The sequence below is a fragment of the Bufo gargarizans genome, chromosome 1, assembly GCF_014858855.1.
Source record: "Bufo gargarizans isolate SCDJY-AF-19 chromosome 1, ASM1485885v1, whole genome shotgun sequence".
Taxonomy (NCBI): Eukaryota; Metazoa; Chordata; class Amphibia; order Anura; family Bufonidae; genus Bufo; species Bufo gargarizans.
Window position 1 is genome coordinate 515,877,486 of NC_058080.1, and position 15,431 is coordinate 515,892,916.

Genomic DNA, 15,431 nt, shown 5'->3' on the forward strand with positions numbered 1-15,431 from the left:
TCAGGTTCTCAGGCAGATCCCAGTCCATAATCGCCCGGACTTTCTCTGGATCCATGCGGAAACCTGAATCTGACAACACATACCCCAGAAATGGCAGTTCTTTTACGGCGAACACACATTTTTCTAATTTAGCAAACAATTTGTTGGCCCTTAATATCTGCAGCACTTGTCTCACATGGATCTTATGTGTCTCCAGATCCGGAGAATAGACCAGGATGTCATCAAGATATATCACAACAAATCTCCCGATAAGGTGACTAAAAATATCGTTGACAAAATGTTGGAACACTGCAGGCGCATTAGTAAGACCAAATGGCATGACCAGATTTTCATAATGCCCTTCCGGAGTATTAAAAGCCGTCTTCCACTCATCCCCCTCTTTGATGCGAACCAGGTTATAGGCTCCTCTGAGATTCATTTTGGAGAACCATTTAGCACCAGCAACCTGATTAAAGAGGTCGGGAATGAGAGGAAGAGGATAGGGATCTCGGATAGTTATCCGGTTTATTTCCCGGAAATCCAGGCAAGGACGCAGGCCCCCATCTTTCTTTTTAACAAAAAAGAACCCTGCAGCCATGGGTGAAGAAGAGGGTCTGATGTGTCCCTTAGCCAAACTCTCCGAAATATAATCTTTCATAGCCTTCCTCTCTGGGCCGGAAAGATTGTATAACCGGGTTTTAGGTAGTTTTGCCCCAGGTAAAAGATTAATCGAGCAATCATATGGACGATGAGGTGGTAACCCCTGACAACCCTTCTCAGAAAACACATCCATAAAATCTGACAGAAAGGCAGGTAGAGATGTTACAGAGAGTGTAGAGCACCTACTACTCAAGCAGTTGTCCTTACAATGTTCACTCCACTCCACAATCTCCCCGGCCTGCCAATCCACCACTGGATTGTGAGTCACCAGCCAGGGAAGCCCCAATACCATAGGAGCCGGAAGACCGTCCAGGACATAACAAGAGATATGCTCTTTATGGAGGTCCCCTACCTGCAGATGGATATTATGGATGATCTGAGTTAACTCTCTCTGGGTAAGAGGGGAGGAGTCGATGGCAAAAACAGGAATAGTTCTGCGTACCGATTCCGGAGTAAAACCCAGAGCCTGAGCAAACCGTGAATCCACCAAGTTGACCCCTGCCCCACTGTCCAAAAAGACGGAACAGATCTCAGTCTTATTGCCCGCCTCAACGGTAGCGGACAACAAAAACTGAGACATTATCCTCCGCACAATCTGGGGACTCTAGTTTTCCGGCGGCTCCTTTGTTTGTGGTCTCTTGGGTTCTGAGGGACATACCTTTACAAAATGACCCCTCCCCCCACAACGAAAACAAACCTCTGACCTACGGCGGACCTTAGGAGGATTCATCCGTCTAGTGGTGCCCCCTATTTGCATTGGTTCGACTTGATCATAACAAACCGATCCCTGCCCTATAGAGGCCTCTGTAGAATTTAATAGTCTCTCCCTGAGTCGTCTGTCGATTCTTATGGACAGAGACATAGCAGCCTCAAGAGACCCAGGGACCTCGTATACCGCCAGCGCGTCTTTTAATTTTTCAGACAACCCCTGGCAGAACTGACTCTTAAGGGCCGAGTCGTTCCATAATGTATCAGTAGCCCACCTACGGAATTCGGAACAATATCGTTCAGCAGACCGGTTCTCTTGCCGAAGTCTACGTAGCTTAGACTCAGCCAGTGAGACCCTGTCCGGGTCATCATATACGAGACCCAGGGCTTCAAAAAACTCCTCCACTGATCCACTGAGGCCGGAGAGTATGATGGTAGGGAGAAAGCCCAAGCCTGCGGATCTCCTTGCAGGAGCGAAATTACAATGCCCACCCGTTGTTCCTCACCGCCAGAGGATCTAGGGCGTAACCTGAAGAACAATTTACAAGCTTCTCTGAAGGTTACAAATTGGTCTCTCCCTCCTGAGAACCTATCAGGTAAAGCCACTTTTGGCTCAGGAGTACCCTGGTTTCCCGTAGCAACGGTGGAACCCAAGGATTGCTGCTGCTGCTGCAGCACTGTTGCTTTTAATCCTGCCACTTCAAGGGATAACCCCTGTAATTGTTTCGCCAAAACCGTAACCGGATCCATAGTGGAACCAAAAGGTCACTTTTTTTTTTTTTTTTTTTAAAAGGCCAGATATACTGTCACAACCGCTATCCCAGCAGCAGTCGTGTCACACCAGACGGAGGGGAAGGGGGACCCTTATCTACGGATGGTAAATAGAACGGTCACCCCTGACTAACCCTAAGCTGGCACCTGTCTGCCCTGATACCCTAGACGGGGTGTGAACCCGTGCGGCGAGCAGGATGCCTAAACCCTCAGTCACCCTAACAAGACTAAACTGGGGAAAGGCAGATGGGAGCACTAGTCACCATCACTCATGTCTAGGAGAACAACAGGGGAAGACAGCAACAAACAAACAAACAATCTATAACATAGATAGACTTATCCAGTCACGAGCAGAGAAGGTGATCCCAATAACGACAGTCCACGCCAGACAAGAGCTCCACAGCAATACCGTCAAACGATCTCCTTCAAAGGTCAGAATAGCACTGGAAGTAAGGACTATATCTGGCAATGACTGCAAGTGAAACTGAAACTAATATAGTAGCTGGGAGTGGCAGACAGGACTCACCTGAGAAGGATGCCTACAAACTCCCTGTCAGGACAAAAAGGTTCACAAGGCAAAACCCGGATGACATACCCTGAACCACGAAGCAAACTCACAAGCTATCGCGAGTAGCAAGTCGCTGCGACCTTCTCCTCCCAGACCTGTCTGGATCAGTCACAGTCGTGACACCTTTATTCAACCGATTCCAGTCTGAATACCGTCAATATCTTCCACCTGCTATGTTTCCCGGCTGACATCTCCTTAATCTGTTTGTGCCAAAGTCTGTTTACCAGTGTTGATATGTGTTTCATGTAATATTCTTGCAACCATCTGATTGCTATACAGTTTGGCCCTACTATAAGTCCTATGGGTAGTGATGAGCGAAGCGAGCTTCGGATGCTACATCTGAAGTCGCTTTGTTCAAAACTTCAGAATAATACTATACTGTGATTTGTCTCCGTACAGTATTAGAATGTACGGGCTCTGATTAGCCAAAGTCAGTTATTCGCGAAGTTGCACAAGAAAACCAACTTTAAAAATCAGCCTTCGAAGTTATTCAACAAACTACCTATGGGTTCCTGAGTACTGGGAGATAGCATTATTACTCAGGAAAGTCAAGTGCTATAGGTCAAGTCTATATTTGCAGTCTTGTGAGTAACAGGAATTTTTACAAACAGGTAAAGTGGTTCCTAAGGTAATTTTTTTTAATCATGTTAGCCAGTTTATGGCTTTGACATAAAAGCAGATTTTGTCACTCTACTGATATCCAACTGCAGTGCCCAACATACACAATTAGGGGTGCACGTGGTCTACTGAAACCATAGATGGTTCAATGACAATTACTGTGACAAGATAAGACATTACTGGCGAACAACAACTGTCCACTAGGTTATAGCTCGCATTCCAACTTCTCCATGCCTCACACCTATCCTCAACATGACTACAATAAGGCTAAACTCTGTCACTTGCTCTTCCTTATTTGAGATCCCCCTGAGTAATGCAGATTAATGATCGCATAAGCCTTCCTAACATATCACATTAACATGGAAATTGGAAATGTTTATTATGGGTATTACTAAACACTTGTGCTCGCTTGAAAATAAAGCCCAGAGTTTGAAAAAAAATATGGAAAAAAAGCATTTTGTTCTCTGTAAATAGTAAAAGTCAGACTTGACATGATCTGAAACTGTCACCATGACAACCTTTTCAGGTAAGGCTCATTAGGCCTAATCCTCTAATTACTAACTACCTCGTCAATGGGGGTTGTAATTACTTCAGGGACACAGTTAACCTCTCATTAGAAATGCTTGGACGCTTTTATCCAGCACACAAACACTGACAAGACTCACAATTTAGTCCTTCTTCAGCCAAGGTCTTCTACTGGCTTTGCTCTCCAGGGCCCAGTCAGTTCGGCCATTAGCCTGAGAGACTGTCATAACAGTTTATCAGCGCTGCTTGTCATCAAAGTCAACGCCAACTCTACGAAATAAGAAGCTGAGAATTTAAAAGGGGGGAGATGCCCGGTGTTCTTGTTTAGTTAAGTATCTTGTGACCTTCGAAGTACAATAATTATGTTTTACTGTAACATACAGTATCATCCTCTGAACTGAACAAAATCCAACTTAATGCCGTAATACAAAAAGTAAAACAATAAAACAGTCATTTCAGTGCACTTTGTTTCATGTATATACTGTATATTTCCTAAAAAATTAAATAAAATTAAGCATTCAGTTTTTCCTTCAGGGGTGCACCACTAATGAGCCAGGTGAGGCAATCACCTCAGGCAGCACTAGATAGGGGCAAGAGGTGGCTGCTGAAGGGCCATGAACTGAAGAAAAGGGGTTAGGTTAAGAAATTGGCAATAGGAAGGGGGAGGGGGGGGGGCTGTTCCAGTTTTCGCCTCAGGTAGCAGGAAGGCTAGTGCACCCCTGGCACCCATCCTACTTTTTTCCAAACCTACACAAATTCCCCATCCTGCTCCTACCTCCATTGCCTGTTGCAGCCCTATCTGCCCCTCTTACCATACCTCCTGTGTGGCATGGTGTTACAGTGGCAGTTCATGGCCATCGCTGTCCTGTGCGCACAGGTGCTGGTTTCCTGTGTGTGAATTAGGGCTTGTCTTCCCCACTTCTCCTGCTTTGTGAGCTGCTATATGACTGTGTCCAGTAGCTAATGTGCTGTTGGTCTCTATAGATTTTGCAAAAAGCAAGTTCAACTTATTGTTCCTGTGTCACCTACCCTGATCTTTGGATTGTTTTACAGATTTGCACAAACTCTCCCAGCCCTGATCTCTGCCTGTTTCCTGAATATGTGTATTGCCTGTTCCCTGAGTGCCACACAGCGGTGTCTCTAATCCCAGTAGGTCAGCAGCCAGCCACACTGGTATTGCTCCAAGTAGTGGCCTAATGGCTGCCCTGTAGCGAAGTCCAGGTCCCTGTATAGAGGTTTAAGGGTGAATACAAATAATAGTTGTGAAACTTCTGTGCCAACCAACCAGTCTGACTTTGCAGTAGACCTAAAGGCATTATGCCCCAAATAACATACATCAGAAATAATATTTTCACGCAAAAAATAGAGCCACACAGACACCACCCCTGGGAACAATAGTGCTTAAAATAATGACAATAGTAATAGTGCTAACAATGCAAAACAGATAGTGTCCCAGGTGGTAATAATGCACCTCACAAAAAAATTCAATATTTTTCACCTCAAACAGTAATGGAGATTTCTGCCCCATACAGTAATAATGCCCCCTTTGTACCCCCACATAGTAATAATGGCCACTGCGGTGCCCATTGCAAAGTATTAGTACCCCTTTGTACCCTCTTTACGATAATAATTGCCCTCTAATTGCCCATAAAAGTAATAATCCTCCCTGTCTGCCCCTAGAAAGTAATTATCTGTGTGCCTCCTAAAAAGTAATAATTTATTAACTCTTTCCCGACATGTGACGTACTTTAAAGCAAACACAGCAGACACCTGGGGCTAATGTCTGCAACCAGTGGTAGTGCAATCGCAGAACCCCTCTGATACCGTGGTCAAATGTGACCACAGCATCTGGGAGCGAAAAAACCTGGAAGCGCACAGGCATCATATGAATATAGCGTAAGTCTTATAGACCCCAATGCAATGCATTGGGGTCTATGACAGAAAATCAAAGGAGGGGCAGTAACATAATAAAACAAAACTTTTAATATTATTAAGTAAAAAAACAAATACTCAAGAAGAAAAAAAACCTACAAACATAAACACACAAACAGATACAGGACCTCAGACCATGCTCTACAGTGATGAAGCAAGGTCAGATTAACTTAGGTCCGTACGCCAGAATCCCCTAGACTTATTTTGGGTCTGATAAAGTACCTTTTCAAGTAAAAAGGAATGGTCTTACCGGTTTAGGTAGATAATCAATGCTGTTCGCAATGAACAAAGTGCCAATATAAAAGGAGGTTACTTTAATCCTGCGAACTCAATACCAGGTATCCATACAGGAAAAGATGCTTCGGCTGTGAACTTGTCAGGTAATCAGTCTTTGAAGTGGGGAAGCCTCAGGGAGGGAAAACTGACCCTGTTGCGCCCTACTTGACCTGTTGGACTCTAGTAACCTTCTAACATGGGGTCTGTACCCTGCAAGTGGTGGCCCCGTCCGGAACCTTACCCTAATCTAGGATCCCCTCCAAAGTATGCCCGGAGGTTAAAGAGCGGGTACCTGATCGGGTGCTGGTAAAATAAGTGTATTTAATTTGTCATGATACATTCATGTGTCCCAACGCGTTTCATCAAGAGAATATATCGAACTATGTATATATATAAGCCCCATGAACCATCAGGGGACACGGGGCTAAAAGCTGAACTAGCTGCACCTGCTGAAGGGCGTATGGCGTGACTCCGCAGTGTAACCTGAAACATATATGGAAAAGTGGAGATGGACCCTGTCAGGATACCGATCCTAAAAAGCATGCTAACAATGAAATAAACAGAAAGACACTTACTATAGACACTCCTGGGAAGCGTATGCCAGATATCCAAGGAGAGGTGCATGAGAGGTAAGCGTGTCCCACCTTAAGGCAATCGGTTTGGTGGTGCTATCAGCGCGCCGACTACATTTCAAGGGGAAGGCTGGTCTCTGCGTGTGCGTGTAGGGCGCTGTGGACTCATGTGACCATCCCGCATCACGTGGTGCGGCATACGTCTGACCAACGTTCGTGCGCGCACACGCGGAGGCATACAGCCAGTGGAAGTCAGGACTGCCAATACCTGGTGCAGCCTCAGTGACGTCAAAGCATTACAGCACCCCTGAGGCATGTGCACTGCTCCTGGTCTGCAAAGTCCAAGTAGCGCTTAAGGCTACTTTCACACTGGCGTTTGGTGCGTATCCGTCATGGATCTGCACAAACGCATCCGTTAAGATAATACAACCGTCTGCATCCGTTCAGAACGGATCCGTTTGTATTTTCTTTAACATAGCCAAGACGGATAGTTCTTGACACCATTGAAAGTCATTGAGGATGGATACGTTTTCTATTGTGCCAGATTGTGTCATAAAAAACTGATCCGTTTTTTATGACACAACGTTTGGTTGTTTCGTCAGACAGACACCAAAACGCGGCAAGCAGAATGGAGATGGAACAGAGGCAAACTGATGCATTCTGAGCAAATCCTTTTCCATTCAGAATGCATTAGGGCAAAACTGATGCGTTTTCGACCGCTTGTGAGAACCCTGAACGGATCTCACAAACGGAAAGCCAAAACGCCAGTGTGAAAGTAGCCTAACAAAGGCATCAAGGCATGAGGCCGGAGAAAACAATAACATGACAGCACTCAAAGACATGGGTGCGTGCATTCAAATCAGGGGGGTGGAGCTGATGGTCAATCAGGCCAATACATACAACTGCAACACCTCCACCGTAGGAAGCCCTGGGGAAAATGGTAAGAAACACCACCAGTCTAAGACAAAGAGAAGGGACATTAAAGGTAAGGTTAAAAACACACCCGCCAGTGGGGGAACACTCCAGAATATATCCCACTAGCCATAGCCGAGGGGTAACAGTCACACCCCAATGCCCAGAAAAAAAGGGGGTTGTAGGATAAAGTCTATGAGGGTGTCAAGAATCAAAGAAAGCATCCAAACTGTAATTCTTCGTTCATGCTGTGGGGATTGGAGGTGTTAAGTTTAAAAATCCACCAGTATTCTCTTTGAAGGATGCGTTTGTCCCAATCCCCACCCCGCTGCGATTTCTTGACATGTTCGATGCCCATAAACATGATAGCTGAACTACGGCCACCATGGGCGATCTGTACGTGTCTTATGATGGGGGTATCCCTGTTGTTCAGTATGTACCCAATGTGTTCGCCCATGCGCTTACGTAGTTCCCTGCGGGTCTTCGCAGGTCAGAAGATAAAATACACCCGCAGTGCGGCAATTGATTAAATTACGTATCTGGTGTACATTACCTGTAGAATCCAGTGTAAAGGATTTACCCTGTACCAAAAACCTACAGAAGCTGCAGTGGCCGCATTTGAGTCAACCTGTGACTGGTCTGTCTAACCATGTCCGTTGTCTCTCAGGGCGACTATAATGACTACGTACCAGCTGGTCTCTGAGGTTGGTACCTCTCCTAAACGTCATAGAGAGGTGGTGGCTGAGTACCTTGGTCAAGTCTGGGTCCATCAGTAAGGTACCCCAGTTTCTACATAAGGCCCCGGGCCCTTTGCCAGGCCAGTCTCAGTATCTTATCCAGATAGCCCCGTTCCCGGAAGCATCTTCTCAGTTCATCTGCCTGGTGCTTAAACTCACCTTGCTCTGAGCAGTTACGTCTCTCTCTCAGATATTTTCCTATGGGTATCCCCAGTTTAAGTGGGGTGGGGTGACAGCTGTCCCACCTGAGCAGAGAGTTTTTCGCTGTCGGTTAGATGGAGGTCTGTAGATCACCACTACCGTCCCTGGTAATAGAAATGTCCAGGAAGGGCAAATGGTCCCTCACAATTATGGAGGTGAACCTGAGATTAAACGAATTATGGTTAAGTTCCTGGACCAACCTGTTGAAATCACCCTCTGACCCGCTCCACAAGATGAAAACATCATCGATGTAGCGGGACCAGAGGTTTATGACAGAAGCATTCTGATGATTGCTTATTTAAGTTCCCTATGGGACCTATTAAAAAGTGTAAAAAAATATATAAAAAATATAAAAATGTAATACTAAATAAACATCATGGACATTGCCTGTACTATTAAAATATAAAAATATTCATCCCATACGACAAACAGCACAATGGGGAAAAAGAAATCGAAATGTCCAATTTGCTGTTTTTTGGTCACTTCACCTCACACAAAAAATGGAATAAAAAGTGATCAAAAACTCAAGCACACGTTTCAAAATTGTAGCAATGGAAAATACAGATCACCCCACGAAAATGAGCCCTCACAGAGCTCTTTACACGTAACTTAAAAAAAAGTTATACTGGCCAGAATATGGCAATAAATAGGAAAAGCACATTTTTTCAAGGTATTTAATTTTTTACTGCATTAAAAAGCAAGAAAATCTATGCAAATGTGGTATCGCCGTAATTGTTCTGACCTAGAGAATAAAGAGCACAAGTCAGTTTTACCGCATAGTGAACGCTGTAAAAACAAAACCCATAAAGCTGGGGGAATAGCATTGTTTTTCCAATTCCACCACATTTGGTGGAATTTTTTTCAAGCTTCCCACTACATCCTATGCACTATTAAATGGTACCACTAGAAAGTATAACTTGTCCCACAAAAAATCAAGTCCTAATACAGCTATGTGAAGGAAAAAATTTAAAAGCTTTGGCTCCAAGATGGCAGGGATTAAACAACGAAAATGCAAAAATGGAATGGAAAAAAGTCGTCAATGGGTTAATAGTACCACTTAAAAAAATAATAAGGCCCCTGAGTTCCCTTTATATGTAATAATGCCTGCTAAATGCTCCAAAACATTAATTTGACCAGCCCCCACCAAATAAAATTCCATCTTTATGTCCAAGAAAAAAGTAGGTAGCAGATTATTAGAAATGCATGTTCCTGGCAGTGGTGTACATAGAGAAGTAAGGGCCCCATAGCAAGGATCAAACCAGGCCCCCCACACAGGACAGAAAGGTTTCTGGCTAAACCCTATTCAATGACCCTTTTGAAATTTTTCCACTGCCTCATTTTCTAAAAGTTATTTCTTTAGAGGGTAGAGTTCTGACAAAGTTTTCACCCCCAGTAGAGGGGATGATCCCAACTGGGCCCCCTCCTGCCCTGGGCCCCATAGCAGTCGTATGGTCTGCCGCTATGGTAGTTACGCCCCTGGTTCTTGGGAATGCTCGTTCCTGCCAATCTGTCATGTGCCAAGGTGCTGCTAATCACCCAATGAATGAGCGAAACGTTCGTTCATCTGATGATCCTGTTGTTCGTGCAGGCACTTAAATGATCATTTCTGGGCAGCAGATCATGTAGTCTAAAAATCGATCTGCTGCCCAGAAACAATTCAGCTCTATAAGAACGTGCAATTGCAATCCCTCGTTCTCATGTGGGGGAGATTGCTGCATGTAAATACAGAAGTCTCCTCCACTGAGCGAGCAGCCAACTGTCGGGAAGGAACATATCCTTCCAAACAATCTTCTGCTCCGCCTTGCAAGGTGTAAACAGGGGCGTAGCTATAGGGGGTGCAGAGGTAGCAGTCGCTACCGGGCCCAGGAGCCTGAGGGGGCCCAAAGACCCTTGTGCAGCATGTGAAGACAATGGTATTATGAAAGTGCATGCTATACAAGTTACACCTCTGGCTAGAGGTAAGGGGTTAGGTCAAGAATTTGCCATGGGGGGGAATGCCGTTTAAATTTTTGCCTCAGGCAGCTTCCCTGCCCCTGGCCACAAAGCACTGAAAGAAGGGGGGCCCAAGCTGAACTCTTACACCAGGGCCCATGAGCCTTTAGCTACACCCCTGGATGTAAATGCACCTTTAGTATTACTGCCAGACAGATAGATCAGCCTACATGAAGGTTTAGTTGAATGTCAATTAGTAGTGAGTTACAGTAATCTAGGTAAGACATGATAAGGTCTGAGATTAGTGTATTAGCAGTGTCAGTAGCGAGGTATTTGACAATAGATTGAATGTGTGGAAGTAAGGACAGAACAGAATCAAATTTAATTCCAAGATGGAGACAGTGACATAAGGTTAAGGTGACGTAGAGTGGCCAGTTTTGGGGTGCCCCCAATGCAATGCTGGGTTTCCCAATCCAAACACTGAGGAGGCGTCCACGTGTTGCTGCTCTCTGCATGGGATGGTAAGGTATGGTACACCCCAATTTAAAATGCATCCAGAGAGTCAGGGTCTGTAGATAACCAGTGTGCTTCTTTACTAGAGGAACTCAAGTGCAAAACAATACAGGCAAGGCACTGGGCTGGCTTCTGCAGTCTCCTCCCTGGCAGAAAAAGGGTTTGATGCTTAGGAAAGGCCTCATCTAGCTGTCCCTCTCTCCCTCTCTCTCTCTCTCTCTCTCTCTCTCAGAAAGCTACCCTGGACAATGGCTGGTGATCCAGGGTCTGTAGCATAGTGTCCCATCTCAGCATCTTCTTCTGGTCACTCATGTAGCCTGGCAGAGTCTCTTCCTCTAAGGACTTCTAAGGACTTCTAGCTGCACTAGAACCTTCTAGTGGGATGGTGGAGTGGAGAAACACTTTGTCTTTCGGACCACATATGGTGTGCTGCCGTATTCAGTGAAAATTGCATAACAAACTGTCTTTTTTTCTCATGTTACCACTTGTGAAAATGTAAAATCTGGGGCTAAAGCAACATTTTATTGGAAAAAAAAAGAAATGTTTCATTTTAACAGCCAAGTGTTTCTAAATTTCAAAAAAGTGGGACTAAAAGTGGAAATTCTAAGCATTCTATGGCCTAAAAAAATAAAATGACATTTACAAAATGGTGCCAAAAATTTAAAAAATATCAGATTTTTCCAAATTTTCTGTAATTTTTTTTTATAAATAAAGGTGAAACATATCGACTCAAAGTATGATGAGTCACAAGAAAACAGTCTCAGAATTACTTGTATATGTAAAAGCATTCCAAAATTATTGCCACATAAAATGACATGTCAGATTTGCTAAATTTGGCTAGGTCCTAGGTGCTAAGTGAAAATGGGCTGTATCCTTAAGGGGTTAAAGAACAAGGAGAAAGAATTGCTCACACAAAGCACTCTTCTTTCTTCTTGCAGTAGACGGACTGGAGACAGTCTCATAGACGTTCTTTTGAGCCCATTTGCTGCAGCAAGGAGAAAGTGTGTTATGTGAGCACTTCTCTACTTCTCTCCCCATTCTAGCGACTGGGGGGGGGGGGGGGGGTGGAGCATGCCTCAGCACATTACTTAACTCTCTTAGAATACAAGGGTGTATGCCATTTGGACCTGAAGATTTGTCTATTTTAATCTTTTTAAGATGTTTGAAAAATGCCCCCCCTTGGTGCTCCTTAGAACAGTAATGTTCTCCTTGGTCCCTCTTAGAGTAATAAGGCCCCTTTGGTGCCCCTTAGAACAGTAATGTTTTCCTTGGTGCAAGAAGAGTAATGTTCCCCTCTTCGCATCTAGAACAATAATGTCACCCTTGGTGCCCCTTAGAACAGCAATGTCCCCTTTGTAATTTCATTTTAGGTGTGCCTTAGAGTAATGTCCCTTTCCAGCCTCCACAGTAGTTAATAATATGTGCCGCTTTTCACCAATAAAAAAGCTGAAACTCATCTAACCTCATTTCTGTGATGAGACACCCACTTCTTTCTGCCTGCTGTGAATAGTCTGCCACAGGTAGCATGATGCTGTGATGTCATTACCCCCCTTGTGTTTGCTTTGTTCTTACGATTTGCTGGGAGCCCATACATTGTAGAACCTGCCTCCAGACCTCTTGTAGGCCACAGGCTTAAAGCTCCCTATATCTTACCACAGTAAGTGGCACGACAGGGAGACTACAGATGATGTTGATACAGTTGAAAACAGCGTTTGCCCAGGGTTTGGGTTTGGCTTGAGCCCCCCCTTCCCCACTAGGCTGATTTTACCCCCTGCAACTGTGTCTCCACTGGAGTTACCAATAGGTACACATCTAATCACTTACTTAATTTTTTATTACATACAACAAAATGGTTCTTGTTGGTTATTGTGGTAACTTCTGTAAGAATAAAATCTGTCTTTATTGTGTGCAATAAGCCCAGGAAGGGAGTGGGGTGGAGGACAGGTGTGGTAATACCAATGATGGATGTAGTAGTTACAGTGGCAGTCTTCGCTCCAACTCCTCCTGGTCTGTGCAGTGATGCAAAGAGCCAACCCTTTCTTCGATTTGGGACACACCCTGGTTTTGAAGTTCTCCTGCCTGGTGGTGGTTTGGGATACCCTTCACATTGGTGGTATATTGTGTGGTGCAAGGCAGGGTCCTAAAGCAGTGCAAGGCAATGTGGTACTGTAGCAATACAGGTGTTGGTGCCCAGACAGAAGGATGAGGCTGGTGTTAGTTGAATCAGATAACAGTATGGTGGAAAAGAATACATACACAAACTGACAGCAGTTGCCACAGTTTCCAGGGATGTCAAACTCGTGGCCCTCCAGCTGTTGCAAAACTACAACTCCCATCATGCCTGGGCATACTACAGCTATCAGGGAATGATGGGAGTTGTAGTTTTGCAACATCTGGAGGGCCATGAGTTCGACATCCATGGTTTAGACTTTTCATGGATTGGCAGATTTCCACAGTTTTGCAATTTCCACAGCTCTTTCAGTTCCACGGACTTAGTTGGTTTCGTTCTGAGTCAATCTTCCTGCATCTGCACTTTCATCTCAAACCTAGTCATCCAGACATAGGGGTGCAACACTTTTCTTGCTTCTTTCTTCTCCATTATACTTTTCCAATGTGGCACTATAAGCTGCCCACTGCGAGTTGTACATGGGTGCAGCTTGCCTTTCTGCTGCCTGAAGCAAAAGGTGAAATGGTACCCAGCCCTACAAAATATGTTGCAGATTTCCATTGTTGCAGATCTAGCGGGCCGCAATGCACGAACACCCACCGTGGGGCAGCCACAGCGGATTGCGGACCCATTCACTTTAATGGTACCGCGATCCGGCCGGCAGAAGTTATATAAGAAAGATGCTATTGTTGGAGCAGCCAGTGTGGGGATTCGCTCTGGTAGACAGGGTGTGCGGACCCAGTACAGAGGCAAATCACCAGTTCTTAAAGGGTTTCTGTCATCAGAAATGACGTTATGTAGCTGACTGACATTAGCTCATTAGCATATTAAAAAGTGTTTATTTTAAGAGAACGGTGGCCGGCAGAGACTTATAAAGCACACTGTTATGTACTGCTGACATTAGCCCATCGCTAATTTCAGTCAGCTAAATAACGTAATTTCTGATGACAGAAACCCTTTAAATCAAACTTTCGTGTTTATTCACACATAAAGTAAAAACAAAACGTCACTTTGCAGTCTTGGTGTTAGTTCACACAATGGAAAGTCCACATAGCAAAAATCACCTTATTGGCAGTTCTGCCCCCAGCAGTCCATAGCAGGCTTTTAGGGGTCCCATTTCCTTTACAGATGGGTCTCAGCCCTCCAGCACGGCACAAGCCTCAGATCCCAGCATACACACCTCCTGAGCGCCACTGTCAGACTGACGTAATCCTTCTCACCTGGCAGTGTTAGCTGTTTTTTAGGCCTGGCAAAACCCGGCCTGGAACATGGGGAGTAGTCACCCATCCAGCACTTTGACTACTCCCAGTAAGAGCCATCCCGGATCAGCTATACAGCCATACTAAGTATTAAGGTGTCAAACAGCAACTGCTGCTGACACATAAAAACCAGCTCCTACTCCACCGAGGCCAGGAACCTAGGTGACTTGTACCTATTATCCACGATGATTCCTTGTACCTTCTTACATACCTCCCCCCTTTGTTCAACCCTAAGGGGGTGAACACATGCCATACAGTATACTCGGGACAGGGCATCTGAGTTTCCCTGCAACCGGCCTGCCCGGGTGGTCTCTATTTGGCCTGGCTCATCCACTTGAGAGGGGAGTGGTCAGTCACCAGACAGAATGTTCTCCCCAGCAAATAATAGTGGAGAGACTCGAGTGCCCACTTGATAACCAGGTACTCTCTCTCAACTATACTGTACCTGGTCTCGGCTGGGGTGAGCTTGCGGCTTAGGAAGACATTGGGATGCTCCTCCCCATTGACTTCCTGAGACAGTACAGCACCGAGGCCTACTTCGGAGGCGTCTGTCTGCACTATGAATTCCCGCTTGAAGTCGGGTGTCACCAAAACGAGGGACCCACACAGGTCCGACTACAAAGCGGAGAAAGCCTCTTCCGCCCAGTCATTCTAGTGAACCATCACTGACTTGCTTCCCTTCAATAATCCTGTCAATCGTGCAACTACGGTAGCAAAGTGGGGAATAAATCTCATGTAATAGCCTAACATTCCTAGAAATGACTTTACTTGTTTAGTGGTGACAGGTCAGGGCCAATTTCTTATCGCCTCTATTTTGTTTACCTGGGGTTTGATCACTCCACACCCAATGACATACCCCAGGTATTTAGTCTGCTCTAACCCTATTGCAATGGCGGGTGAACCTAGTCTGGTGGTTCCAAGTAAACCAAATGAATCCAACCGGACGTGATTCAAAAAACTGAATACACTGTAAAAGGCGCCACTCCCAAAGATACGAAAGAGATAGATGTGGTAGATAGTGCCCCCTATACCTGAGGATAGCATTATGATAATGATAAAAGCATATACAGAATACTCTCCTAAAGGGAGATTCCTGTTTTG